Source organism: Notolepis coatsorum (genome assembly GCF_963971535.1).
Source record: "Notolepis coatsorum genome assembly, contig: SCAFFOLD_4615, whole genome shotgun sequence".
Lineage (NCBI taxonomy): Eukaryota > Metazoa > Chordata > Actinopteri > Aulopiformes > Paralepididae > Notolepis > Notolepis coatsorum.
In genome coordinates this window covers 1-12419 of record NW_028172579.1, presented here as the reverse complement: position 1 = coordinate 12419, position 12419 = coordinate 1, and the positions used below count along the sequence as shown (strand labels likewise).

At 47.9% G+C, this 12419-nt stretch overlaps 1 long non-coding RNA gene across 1 annotated transcript; it reads right to left on the bottom strand.

Moving 5' to 3' along the window:
* Positions 1 to 1972: 1972 nt before the first annotated feature.
* LOC311248013 lies at positions 1973 to 9988 on the bottom strand. Its single transcript, XR_014620904.1, has 2 exons — positions 9815 to 9988; positions 1973 to 4374 (listed from the first exon to the last, which is right to left on the bottom strand). It is a non-coding gene; the product is annotated as an uncharacterized lncRNA (long non-coding RNA).
* Between the last annotated feature and the right edge of the window lie 2431 nt (positions 9989 to 12419).

The following is a 12419-nucleotide window of genomic DNA, read 5'->3' as shown; positions in this document are numbered from 1 at the left end:
AATAGAGCCATTTTACCTGCCGTGTTTGAAGGACACTCTGGCAGAGGATTCACACACACACACACACACACACACACACACACACACACACACACACACACACACACACACACACACACACACACACACACACACACACACACACACACACGCGCACACACACTCACACACTCACACACACACACACACACACACACACACACACACACGCGCGCGCGCACGCACACACACACACACACACACACACACACACACACACACACACACACGCGCACACACACTCACACACACACACACACACGCAACACACCAACAGTTTACCAGATTAACAGAAAACATTCACAACTTTCCAGAATATCAAACAAAGACAATGCATGCGTGTGTGTTCCGGTGTGTGTGTGTGTGTTGAGGATAATTGCATGCCAATTAAAGACCTCCGAACAGGTCCTGCATTATCAAGTTCAAGTTCAAGTTCAAGTTCTTTAATAGTTGTCATACAGAAGTACAGAATACTTTCATACAAAATGCTTCTTACTGTTACGCTCCAGAGACTGTGCTAGACAAGATAGTATCAAATAACATAATAACATAATATAGCATGAATTTAGAAGAAGAAAATGAGGTCACAGTGTTCGGTATAGACATGTACAATGTTCTGAGTTACCATATAATATACAATACACAATACTATATCTACTTATTATAGATGCAATGTCGATACTAATTGAGTTATGTCTCATTTCATGACCCATATCTAACAGATTAATGTACGGGATTTAGGCGGAGCTAAATGCTAATGTAGCTCCACTGTTAGTTAGCCACATTAGCATTTAGCATCCATGGCTTCAATGTCAATCAAAATAATGCTACCAGAGAAGTGTACCTGCCTGCAGTGTTATAGAGAGGGGGTGCAGTTTCTCCAGGAGGGAGAACATTATTATAACACAGAGATCTTATTATTGTAAACTATAAGAAATATATATATATATTAAAAAAAATTTACTGGTCACATTTTTGAGAGCTAACAGAGACTCTACTCGCACACAACGACTTCATGTTCCAAGATGAGAACTATCTACAAACCAAAGGTGTGAGTATGGGCAGCAAAGCCAGCCCGTCCATTATAGCCAACATTTATATGGGTCTTTTTGAGCAGAATTGTGTATTCAACTCGACAGAAAATTTGTTTTTGACATACAATAAGATGTGGAAAAGATATATAGATGATATTTGCATACTGTGGACAGGGGATGAAATGACACTAATACAAGTATCATTTAATCTGGTAAATTAAATGACTAATACAAGTGTCATTTCATCTAATACTGATACAATTTGTGGGAGTTATTCAGTATTTTCACATTTATTAATATATTTATTTGTTATGTGGTTTTGTAGAATTAATTTGTTTACAGCCATATTATTTAAGTTGTTATGAGTTGCAGCTAAATGCTTTTATTTTGCCACAAAAAAAAAACACCAATGCCGCCTGTCTGGACGATGGACTTCCTTCCTGATCTGCGTAAGAGTCGCTGCCTGCTGCTTCAGTGGCTTTTAGTTTGATTATTTGCTGTTGACAAATAGCCACTACACAATTCTTTAATTTCCTCAATGCCAAAAATGAACATCTAAAGTTTACTACATGGAATATGACCAACACCAAGTACATTTCTTAGATATTATAATCAAAAGAGACAATGGAACATTCCAAAACGGATGCATACGGGAAACTTTGTTACAGAAATTCTTTATTGAGAAGTGATTCATTTCATCCCACTCCCTTATTAAAAAAACAGTTTACCTATCAGCCAGTTCTACAGGATCCGTAGGATTCAGGAACAGACAGATACTTTAAACACTATGTTTAAAACAAGACACTGTAGACATTGTAGACAAGGCAGCTTTCATCATCATCATCATCATCATCATCATCATCATCATCATCATCATCATCATCATCATCATCATCATCATCATCATCATCATTTTGTATTTATTCGTACATGGAATTATTACAGTCCAACAGTACATATTAATATGCTCCACTAAATTCCATGGCCGAAAGGAACAGGAAGAAGACAATTCTTATTTTTATTATTATATATTAGTATTGCCCTATACACACATACAGTAAGTACACCGATGGACTAATTGCAATGTTTACCAAACCAAACAGAATGTACAGACTTATTTTGCAGAAATGGAAACATCAACACAATTAAATTAACATAAATAAATACATTTTGTGTATCTATCAGTTAAATTGCACATTTACTGTAGCATTGAAAGTAGGCCAAAAAAAACCAAGAAGATTGCTTACAATCTACACAAAATAAAGCTACCTCTGCACAACCTATACAGTGTGTTGCACAATACTCACCTCTAGGCAACCTTTTTAATAAGCAAACAATTAAAAAACATGATTAACCCTTTCACTGCCATACTACCGAAACGGTTAACCCTTTCACTGCGACAATTCACAGAAGGTTAACCCTTTCACTGCCACACAACAGCCGGGTTAACCCTTTCACTGCCACACGACAGAAGATTAACCCTTTACACTATCACACAACCGACGGTAGTAAAGGGTTAACCTTCTGTCGTGTGGCAGTGAAAGGGTTAAGCAAACTATAAAAAAAAACATTGGCATCTTCTCAGTTCTGATCCAACATTGGATAGATCTGTTCAGATCCCCCCTAGAGACTAGTATACAGGAGAGCACATAACATCAGAGACATTGTGGTTAAATTAGACCAAAACTATTTAAAAGATTTCTAGATGACCTGCCAGATGGAAAAATCGACATTGTGGTTCATGTGTTCAGTGTCACTTTACAGAAAAGTGCACTTTTTTCTATCACCCATCAACTGGGAAAGAGATAAAAGAATAAGAGGCAAAATAACATGTACAACGGCCAATGTAATCTATATGCTCAGGTGCCCGTGTGGTTTAAAGCATTATGTCGGTAAGACAACACGTGCTTTAAAAACACGTATCGCTGAACACAGGAGTACGATACGGAATGGAGATGTAAAAAAAAAAGCCCAGTAGCTTTACATTTTAAAAAGGCACACCACAATGTCTCATCACTAAGATACCTTGGAATAGAGAGAGTGCATCTTCCAAGACGAGGGGGAGATATAGATCATCTCCTACTGAGGAGAGAAGTATGGTGGATCCATTACCTCAGAACTATGGCACCAACAGGACTCAATGAGGACTTTGACATTAGGCCTTATCTATAAATAAGCCAATAGAGGGAGACAGTTAATAGGTAGAGTCTTCAAAACTCTTCATTCTGGGTTACTTTGTCTTTTTTTAATCATATCTAATACTGTTTTTAATATATATATATTTTTCTCAAAAAAATAGTTTCTAAAAAAATGTCAAATGCAAAAAGATTAATTGTTATACAATCATGTCTAAAATATATTAAAAAAATCATGCAAGTCGTGGTACCACCCCTGATCACCAGGTGGGGCTGATAGCCAATTTAGTGTAGCACTCAGCACTTTGATGAACATTGTTACTCAGCTGATAGAGTTGTGCCCTTCCTTCCTGATGACTTGTCGTACAGAACTTGTAAGTCGCTTTGGATAAAAGTGTTTCAGCTAAATGACTAAATGTAAATGTAAATGTAATGTATTCATTTCTGTATAAAAAAGATGTAATTTCCTGTTTATTGTTTATACTTGAAAAAGACCGGAAGGGTCGAAACGTCGTATATCTGCCTGTTTGTCACAAATAAACACCTTTGGAGCGTTGAGAAGTGAGTTGCCAGCCCCGCTTTGATCATACTGTCATAGTGTACCCAGGAGTTCAATCACCATGGTTACTGTCATAGTGTCCCCAGGAGTTAAATCACCATGGTTACTGTCATAGTGTCCCCAGGAGTTAAATCACCATGGTTACTGTCATAGTGTCCCAGGAGTTCAATCACCATGGTTACTGTCATAGTGTCCCCAGGAGTTAAATCACCATGGTTACTGTCATAGTGTCCCAGGAGTTCAATCACCATGGTTACTGTGTCCTAGTGTCCCAGGAGTTAAATCACCATGGTTACTGTGTCCTAGTGTCCCAGGAGTTAAATCACCATGGTTACTGCCATAGTGTCCCAGGAGCTGCTCCGCTAGTCTGTGATGACATCATCACTAGGCATGTCTCTCAGGGTAAAGGAGAGACTGTACAGTATTATAGATATAACATAATGGGAGTTTGATTTTAGGGTGGATTGTCCCTTTAAAGGAGCCAGCAGAGGGGATCCGGTGTGTGGTCAGTGTTCAGCGGGGATCACTTCCAGAGGGGATCCGGTGTGTGGTCAGTGTTCAGCGGGGATCACTTCCAGGATGATCTGGAGGGATCGGTTTATGGAATCTAGGAACAGAGAGAGAGAGAGAGAGAGAGAGAGAGACATGACATTATCACATCATCAGGTAACAGCAATGTGTGACATTGTCACCTTAAACTTCGATGGAGTTTCCAACCTGTGGTATCCCACACTGCAGGCAACAGCACAGACCGCTATACCAGACGGTCGAACACGTACCTAAGGCCTTCTGCAGCCAGACGGTGGAACACGTACCTAAGGCCTTCTGCAGCCAGACAGTGGAACACGTACCTAAGGCCTTCTGCAGCCAGGCGGTCAAACACGTACCTAAGGCCTTCTGCAGCCAGGCGGTCGAACACGTACCTAAGGCCTTCTGCAGCCAGACGGTGGAACACGTACCTAAGGCCTTCTGCAGCCAGACGGTGGAACACGTACCTAAGGCCTTCTGCAGCCAGACGGTGGAACACGTACCTAAGGCCTTCTGCAGCCAGACGGTGGAACACGTACCTAAGGCCTTCTGCAGCCAGACTGTGGAACACGTACCTAAGGCCTTCTGCAGCCAGACGGTGGAACACGTACCTAAGGCCTTCTGCAGCCAGACGGTCGAACACGTACCTAAGGCCTTCTGCAGCTAGACGGTGGAACACGTACCTAAGGCCTTCTGCAGCCAGACGGTGGAACACGTACCTAAGGCCTTCTGCAGCCAGACGGTGGAACACGTACCTAAGGCCTTCTGCAGCCAGACGGTCAAACACGTACCTAAGGCCTTCTGCAGCCAGACGGTCGAACACGTACCTGAGGCCTTCTGCAGCCAGACGGTGGAACACGGACCTAAGGCCTTCTGCAGCCAGACGGTGGAACACGTACCTAAGGCCTTCTGCAGCCAGACGGTCAAACACGGACCTAAGGCCTTCTGCAGCCAGACGGTGGAACACGTACCTAAGGCCTTCTGCAGCCAGACGGTCGAACACGTACCTAAGGCCTTCTGCAGCCAGACGGTGGAACACGTACCTAAGGCCTTCTGCAGCCAGACGGTGGAACACGTACCTAAGGCCTTCTGCAGCCAGACGGTGGAACACGGACCTAAGGCCTTCTGCAGCCAGACGGTGGAACACGGACCTAAGGCCTTCTGCAGCCAGACGGTGGAACACGTACCTAAGGCCTTCTGCAGCCAGACGGTGGAACACGTACCTAAGGCCTTCTGCAGCCAGGTGGTGGAACACGTACCTAAGGCCTTCTGCAGCCAGACGGTGGAACACGTACCTAAGGCCTTCTGCAGCCAGACGGTGGAACACGTACCTAAGGCCTTCTGCAGCCAGACGGTCAAACACGAACCTAAGGCCTTCTGCAGCCAGACGGTGGAACACGTACCTAAGGCCTTCTGCAGCCAGACGGTCAAACACGAACCTAAGGCCTTCTGCAGCCAGACGGTGGAACACGTACCTAAGGCCTTCTGCAGCCAGGCGGGCCTGCGGTCGAACACGTACCTAAGGCCTTCTGCAGCCAGACGGGCCTGCGGTCGAACACGTACCTAAGGCCTTCTGCAGCTAGACGGTGGAACACGTACCTAAGGCCTTCTGCAGCCAGGCGGTCGAACACGTACCTAAGGCCTTCTGCAGCCAGGCGGTGGAACACGTACCTAAGGCCTTCTGCAGCTAGACGGTGGAACACGTACCTAAGGCCTTCTGCAGCCAGACGGTGGAACACGTACCTAAGGCCTTCTGCAGCCAGACGGTGGAACACGGACCTAAGGCCTTCTGCAGCCAGGCGGTGGAACACGTACCTAAGGCCTTCTGCAGCTAGACGGTGGAACACGTACCTAAGGCCTTCTGCAGCCAGACGGTGGAACACGTACCTAAGGCCTTCTGCAGCCAGACGGTGGAACACGGACCTAAGGCCTTCTGCAGCCAGACGGTGGAACACGTACCTAAGGCCTTCTGCAGCCAGACGGTGGAACACGTACCTAAGGACTTCTGCAGCCAGACGGTGGAACACGTACCTAAGGCCTTCTGCAGCTAGACGGTGGAACACGTACCTAAGGCCTTCTGCAGCCAGACGGTGGAACACGTACCTAAGGCCTTCTGCAGCCAGACGGTGGAACACGTACCTAAGGCCTTCTGCAGCCAGACGGTGGAACACGTACCTAAGGCCTTCTGCAGCCAGACGGTGGAACACGTACCTAAGGCCTTCTGCAGCCAGACGGTGGAACACGTACCCCAGGCCTTCTGCAGCCAGACGGTGGAACACGTACCTAAGGCCTTCTGCAGCCAGACGGTGGAACACGTACCTAAGGCCTTCTGCAGCCAGGCGGTGGAACACGGACCTGAGGCCTTCTGCAGCCAGACGGTGGAACACGTACCTAAGGCCTTCTGCAGCCAGACGGTGGAACATGTACCTAAGGCCTTCTGCAGCCAGACGGTCGAACACGTACCTAAGGCCTTCTGCAGCCAGACGGTGGAACACGTACCTAAGGCCTTCTGCAGCCAGACGGTGGAACACGTACCTAAGGCCTTCTGCAGCCAGACGGTGGAACACGGACCTAAGGCCTTCTGCAGCCAGACGGTGGAACACGTACCTAAGGCCTTCTGCAGCCAGACGGTGGAACACGTACCTAAGGCCTTCTGCAGCCAGATGGTGGAACACGTACCTAAGGCCTTCTGCAGCCAGACGGTGGAACACGTACCTAAGGCCTTCTGCAGCCAGATGGTGGAACACGTACCTAAGGCCTTCTGCAGCCAGACGGTGGAACACGTACCTAAGGCCTTCTGCAGCCAGACGGTGGAACACGTACCTAAGGCCTTCTGCAGCCAGACGGTGGAACACGGACCTAAGACCTTCTGCAGCCAGACGGTGGAACACGTACCTAAGGCCTTCTGCAGCCAGACGGTGGAACACGTACCTAAGGCCTTCTGCAGCCAGACGGTGGAACACGTACCTAAGGCCTTCTGCAGCCAGACGGTGGAACACGTACCTAAGGCCTTCTGCAGCCAGACGGTCAAACACGAACCTAAGGCCTTCTGCAGCCAGACGGTGGAACACGGACCTAAGGCCTTCTGCAGCCAGACGGTGGAACACGTACCTAAGGCCTTCTGCAGCCAGACGGTGGAACACGAACCTAAGGCCTTCTGCAGCCAGACGGTGGAACACGTACCTAAGGCCTTCTGCAGCCAGACGGTGGAACACGTACCTAAGGCCTTCTGCAGCCAGACGGTCGAACACGTACCTAAGGCCTTCTGCAGCCAGACGGTGGAACACGTACCTAAGGCCTTCTGCAGCCAGGCGGTCAAACACGTACCTAAGGCCTTCTGCAGCCAGACGGTGGAACACGTACCTAAGGCCTTCTGCAGCCAGACGGTGGAACACGTACCTAAGGCCTTCTGCAGCCAGACGGTGGAACACGTACCTAAAGCCTTCTGCAGCCAGACGGTCGAACACGTACCTGAGGCCTTCTGCAGCCAGACGGTCGAACACGGACCTAAGGCCTTCTGCAGCCAGACGGTGGAACACGAACCTAAGGCCTTCTGCAGCCAGACGGTCGAACACGTACCTAAGGCCTTCTGCAGCCAGACGGTGGAACACGGACCTAAGGCCTTCTGCAGCCAGACGGTGGAACACGTACCTAAGGCCTTCTGCAGCCAGGCGGTCGAACACGTACCTAAGGCCTTCTGCAGCCAGACTGTGGAACACGTACCTAAGGCCTTCTGCAGCCAGACGGTGGAACACGTACCTAAGGCCTTCTGCAGCCAGACGGTGGAACACGTACCTGAGGCCTTCTGCAGCTAGACGGTGGAACACGGACCTAAGGCCTTCTGCAGCCAGACGGTGGAACACGTACCTAAGGCCTTCTGCAGCCAGACGGTCGAACACGTACCTAAGGCCTTCTGCAGCCAGACGGTGGAACACGTACCTAAGGCCTTCTGCAGCCAGACGGTCGAACACGTACCTAAGGCCTTCTGCAGCCAGACGGTCAAACACGTACCTAAGGCCTTCTGCAGCCAGACGGTGGAACACGTACCTAAGGCCTTCTGCAGCCAGGCGGTGGGACACGTACCTGAGGCCTTCTGCAGCCAGACGGTGGAACACGTACCTAAGGCCTTCTGCAGCCAGACGGTGGAACACGTACCTAAGGCCTTCTGCAGCCAGACGGTCGAACACGTACCTAAGGCCTTCTGCAGCCAGACGGTGGAACACGTACCTAAGGCCTTCTGCAGCTAGACGGTGGAACACGTACCTAAGGCCTTCTGCAGCCAGACGGTGGAACACGTACCTAAGGCCTTCTGCAGCCAGACGGTGGAACACGTACCTAAGGCCTTCTGCAGCCAGACGGTGGAACACGTACCTAAGCACTTCTGCAGCCAGACGGTGGAACACGTACCTAAGGCCTTCTGCAGCCAGACGGTGGAACACGTACCTGAGGCCTTCTGCAGCCAGACGGTGGAACACGTACCTAAGCCCTTCTGCAGCCAGACGGTGGAACATGTACCTAAGGCCTTCTGCAGCCAGACGGTCGAACACGTACCTAAGGCCTTCTGCAGCCAGGCGGTGGAACACGTACCTAAGGCCTTCTGCAGCCAGGCGGTGGAACACGTACCTAAGGCCTTCTGCAGCCAGACGGTGGAACACGTACCTAAGGCCTTCTGCAGCCAGACGGTGGAACACGTACCTAAGGCCTTCTGCAGCCAGACGGTGGAACACGTACCTAAGGCCTTCTGCAGCCAGACGGTGGAACACGTACCTAAGGCCTTCTGCAGCCAGACGGTGGAACACGTACCTAAGGCCTTCTGCAGCCAGACGGTGGAACACGTACCTAAGGCCTTCTGCAGCCAGACGGTGGAACACGTACCTAAGGCCTTCTGCAGCCAGACGGTGGAACACGTACCTAAGGCCTTCTGCAGCCAGACGGTGGAACACGTACCTAAGGCCTTCTGCAGCCAGACGGTGGAACACGTACCTAAGGCCTTCTGCAGCCAGGCGGTGGAACACGTACCTAAGGCCTTCTGCAGCCAGACGGTGGAACACGTACCTAAGGCCTTCTGCAGCCAGGCGGTGGAACACGTACCTAAGGCCTTCTGCAGCCAGACGGTCGGACGAACACGTACCTAAGGCCTTCTGCAGCCAGGCGGTCGGACGAACACGTACCTAAGGCCTTCTGCAGCCAGGCGGTGTAACACGGACCTAAGGCCTTCTGCAGCCAGACGGTGGAACACGTACCTAAGGCCTTCTGCAGCCAGGCGGTCGAACACGTACCTGAGGCCTTCTGCAGCCAGACGGTGGAACACGTACCTAAGGCCTTCTGCAGCCAGACGGTGGAACACGTACCTAAGGCCTTCTGCAGCCAGACGGTGGAACACGTACCTAAGGCCTTCTGCAGCCAGACGGGCCTGCGGTCGAACACGTACCTAAGGCCTTCTGCAGCCAGACGGGCCTGCGGTCGAACACGTACCTAAGGCCTTCTGCAGCCAGACGGGCCTGCGGTCGAACACGTACCTAAACCCTTCTGCAGCCAGACGGGCCTGCGGTCGAACACGATGAAGATGTAGTAGGCCGGGATGCCCGTCAGGGAGATGGCGAAACCAATACCGGTGTTGACCGGGTCAGAGTACAAGGACAGGAACACCATGAAGAAACAGGTGAACGAGAAGATAGCTGGGATGAAGAGAGGTACCTGAGGAGGGAGGGGGGGGGGGGGAGAGAGAGAGAGAGAGAGAGAGAGAGAGAGAGAGAGAGAGAGAGAGAGAGAGAGAGAGAGAGAGAGAGAGAGAGAGAGAGAGAGACACAGAGACACAGAGAGAGAGAGAGAGAGAGAGAGAGAGAGAGAGGGGGAGAGAGAGAGGGAGAGAGAGAGAGAGAGAGAGAGAGATATTAGTCTTACTAGGCCTCAGGCCCAAGAGAGGTATTAGTCGTAATCGTAAAATATTATCATGTCATATAGTTCTGTGTTAAAATACATATTCTATGTTGATAGCCTTGACTAGTTAATATAGGTTGACTAGCTGCAGCTCTAAGACACTAGGTGACAGTCTGACAGTGTTTCTTAAAACAGGAGATATGAGGTTCTCTTCCTCTCCAGTTCTTTGTGTGAAGACATAACAAAGCCCCTAGAGCCCAATCTTTTGTTTTAATTTTCTCACTAGGGCATTTTTGTTTACCTTTCTTGTCATATCTGGGCATCTTATGTACGTCATGTCAATCATGTATTTATTGTAAGTCTGACCAAAAGCTCGTTCTCACTTTCTGGTCAGACGTTCATGTGTCTGATTGTAAACTGAGCTTTGTGGAAACAGATTAATAAACTATGTTCTATATATATTTTTTTTTTAAACTTCATTTTTTTAGCGTTTATCGCTTTTTCTGGTCAAGCATGACCGACAGATGCAGGGTGAAACGGGAGGGAGAACAGGGGAAGACATTCGGCAAATGACGGCGGGTCCGGGAATCGAACTCGGAGTCAACCAGATCCGTGACGCAGCACGGTATTCCCGATGCTTTCGCGGCGAGGTACATGGTGAGCTACTGGAGCTCCTCTATGTTCTATATTTTTATATGTACAAATTGACTCGTCTGAATTTCTACAGGCTCATTTGAAATATTCCACAACATAATAATAATAATAATAATAATAATAATAATAATAATAATAATAATAATAATAATAATAATAATAATAATAATAATAATAATAATAATAATAATAATAATAATAATAATAATAATAATAATAATAATAATAATAATAATAATAATAATAATAATAATAATAATAATAATAATAATAATAATAATAATAATAATAATAATAATAATAATAATAATAATAATAATAATAATAATAATAATAATAATAATAATAATAATAATAATAATAATACACTGTGTTTGTAGAGCACCTTTCATACAGAAACTGCAGCTCAAAGTGCTTCACAACAGAAAAAAAGACGGGCATAAAATGAGCACATAAAGTGCAGACATATAAAATCACAGTTTTTCACATTAGGATCTAACATCCCAACAGGCCACCTTGTTTATGGTTTTATTACGTTTTTTTTTATACACTTTTTTCTCCTCTTTTAAAATGTTTCCCCCATCCCAATTTCGCTGTGCCTTAGACCTATCTCAAACCCTGCCCTCTTTTCTTGATCCTCCAATCACAACTGGATTACCTCGGACAAACTTTGGTTGTCCGAGGTAAGCAACAGTTGTGATTGGAGGATCAAGAAAAGAGGGCAGGGTTTGAGATAGGTCCATTCTCCCCTCCCCTGTCTTGAACGTTGCTCGCATATGCCCCCCACTGGCCGGTTGTAGGGAGGATAGAAGCCTTGCACCACGTGTCCCCTCCGGTACACAAGGAGGCAGTCTGTCACATCTTTTCACCTGCCAGCGCGGACTCTCATTGGCGAGGTGTAACGTGTGGGAGGCTCACGCTGCCCCCGCCATTTCCTGTCTCTGCTGTGCAGGCGCCCTGACCGACCTGTAGGAGTCGCTGTCCACAACGTCCAGATTACCACCCATCGACTTCCACCCGCTAACTCTGCCAATTGAGTCAGTATGACGGACGGCCCAAGCCGGAGGCAACGCAGACAGCCGGATTCGAACCCAGTGTCTCTTGCGTTGGTGACGAGCGCAATGTCCGCTGCGTCACCCAGCCGCCTGGTTTGATTCAGTTTTAACAATAGACAATAATAAAAAGAGTAAGGTAAAAATAGACAGAGTAAAATAGTGCAATAATGCAGTGCAATAAATAGTAGAATAGAATAGATAAAAATAATGTTTTACAGTGCAATAAAATAGTTCTCGATTACTGGTCAACAGTTCAAAGTCCTCTTTACTTTCTCTGTCTGGTATCCACAGTTTAAAACCTGACAGTCTGCCCTCCTGTTTGATACCCACTTTGACCCTTTGACCCTTTGAACCTCCCACCCACGGCAAACCTCCCTCTCAGTGTGCAGTTCTCTCTCTCAGGGTGCAGTTCTCTCTCTCAGGGTGCAGTTCTCTCTCTCAGGGTGCAGTTCTCTCTCTCAGGGTGCAGTTCTCTCTCTCAGGGTGCAGTTCTCTCTCTCAGGGTGCAGTTCTCTCTCTCAGGGTGCAGTTCTCT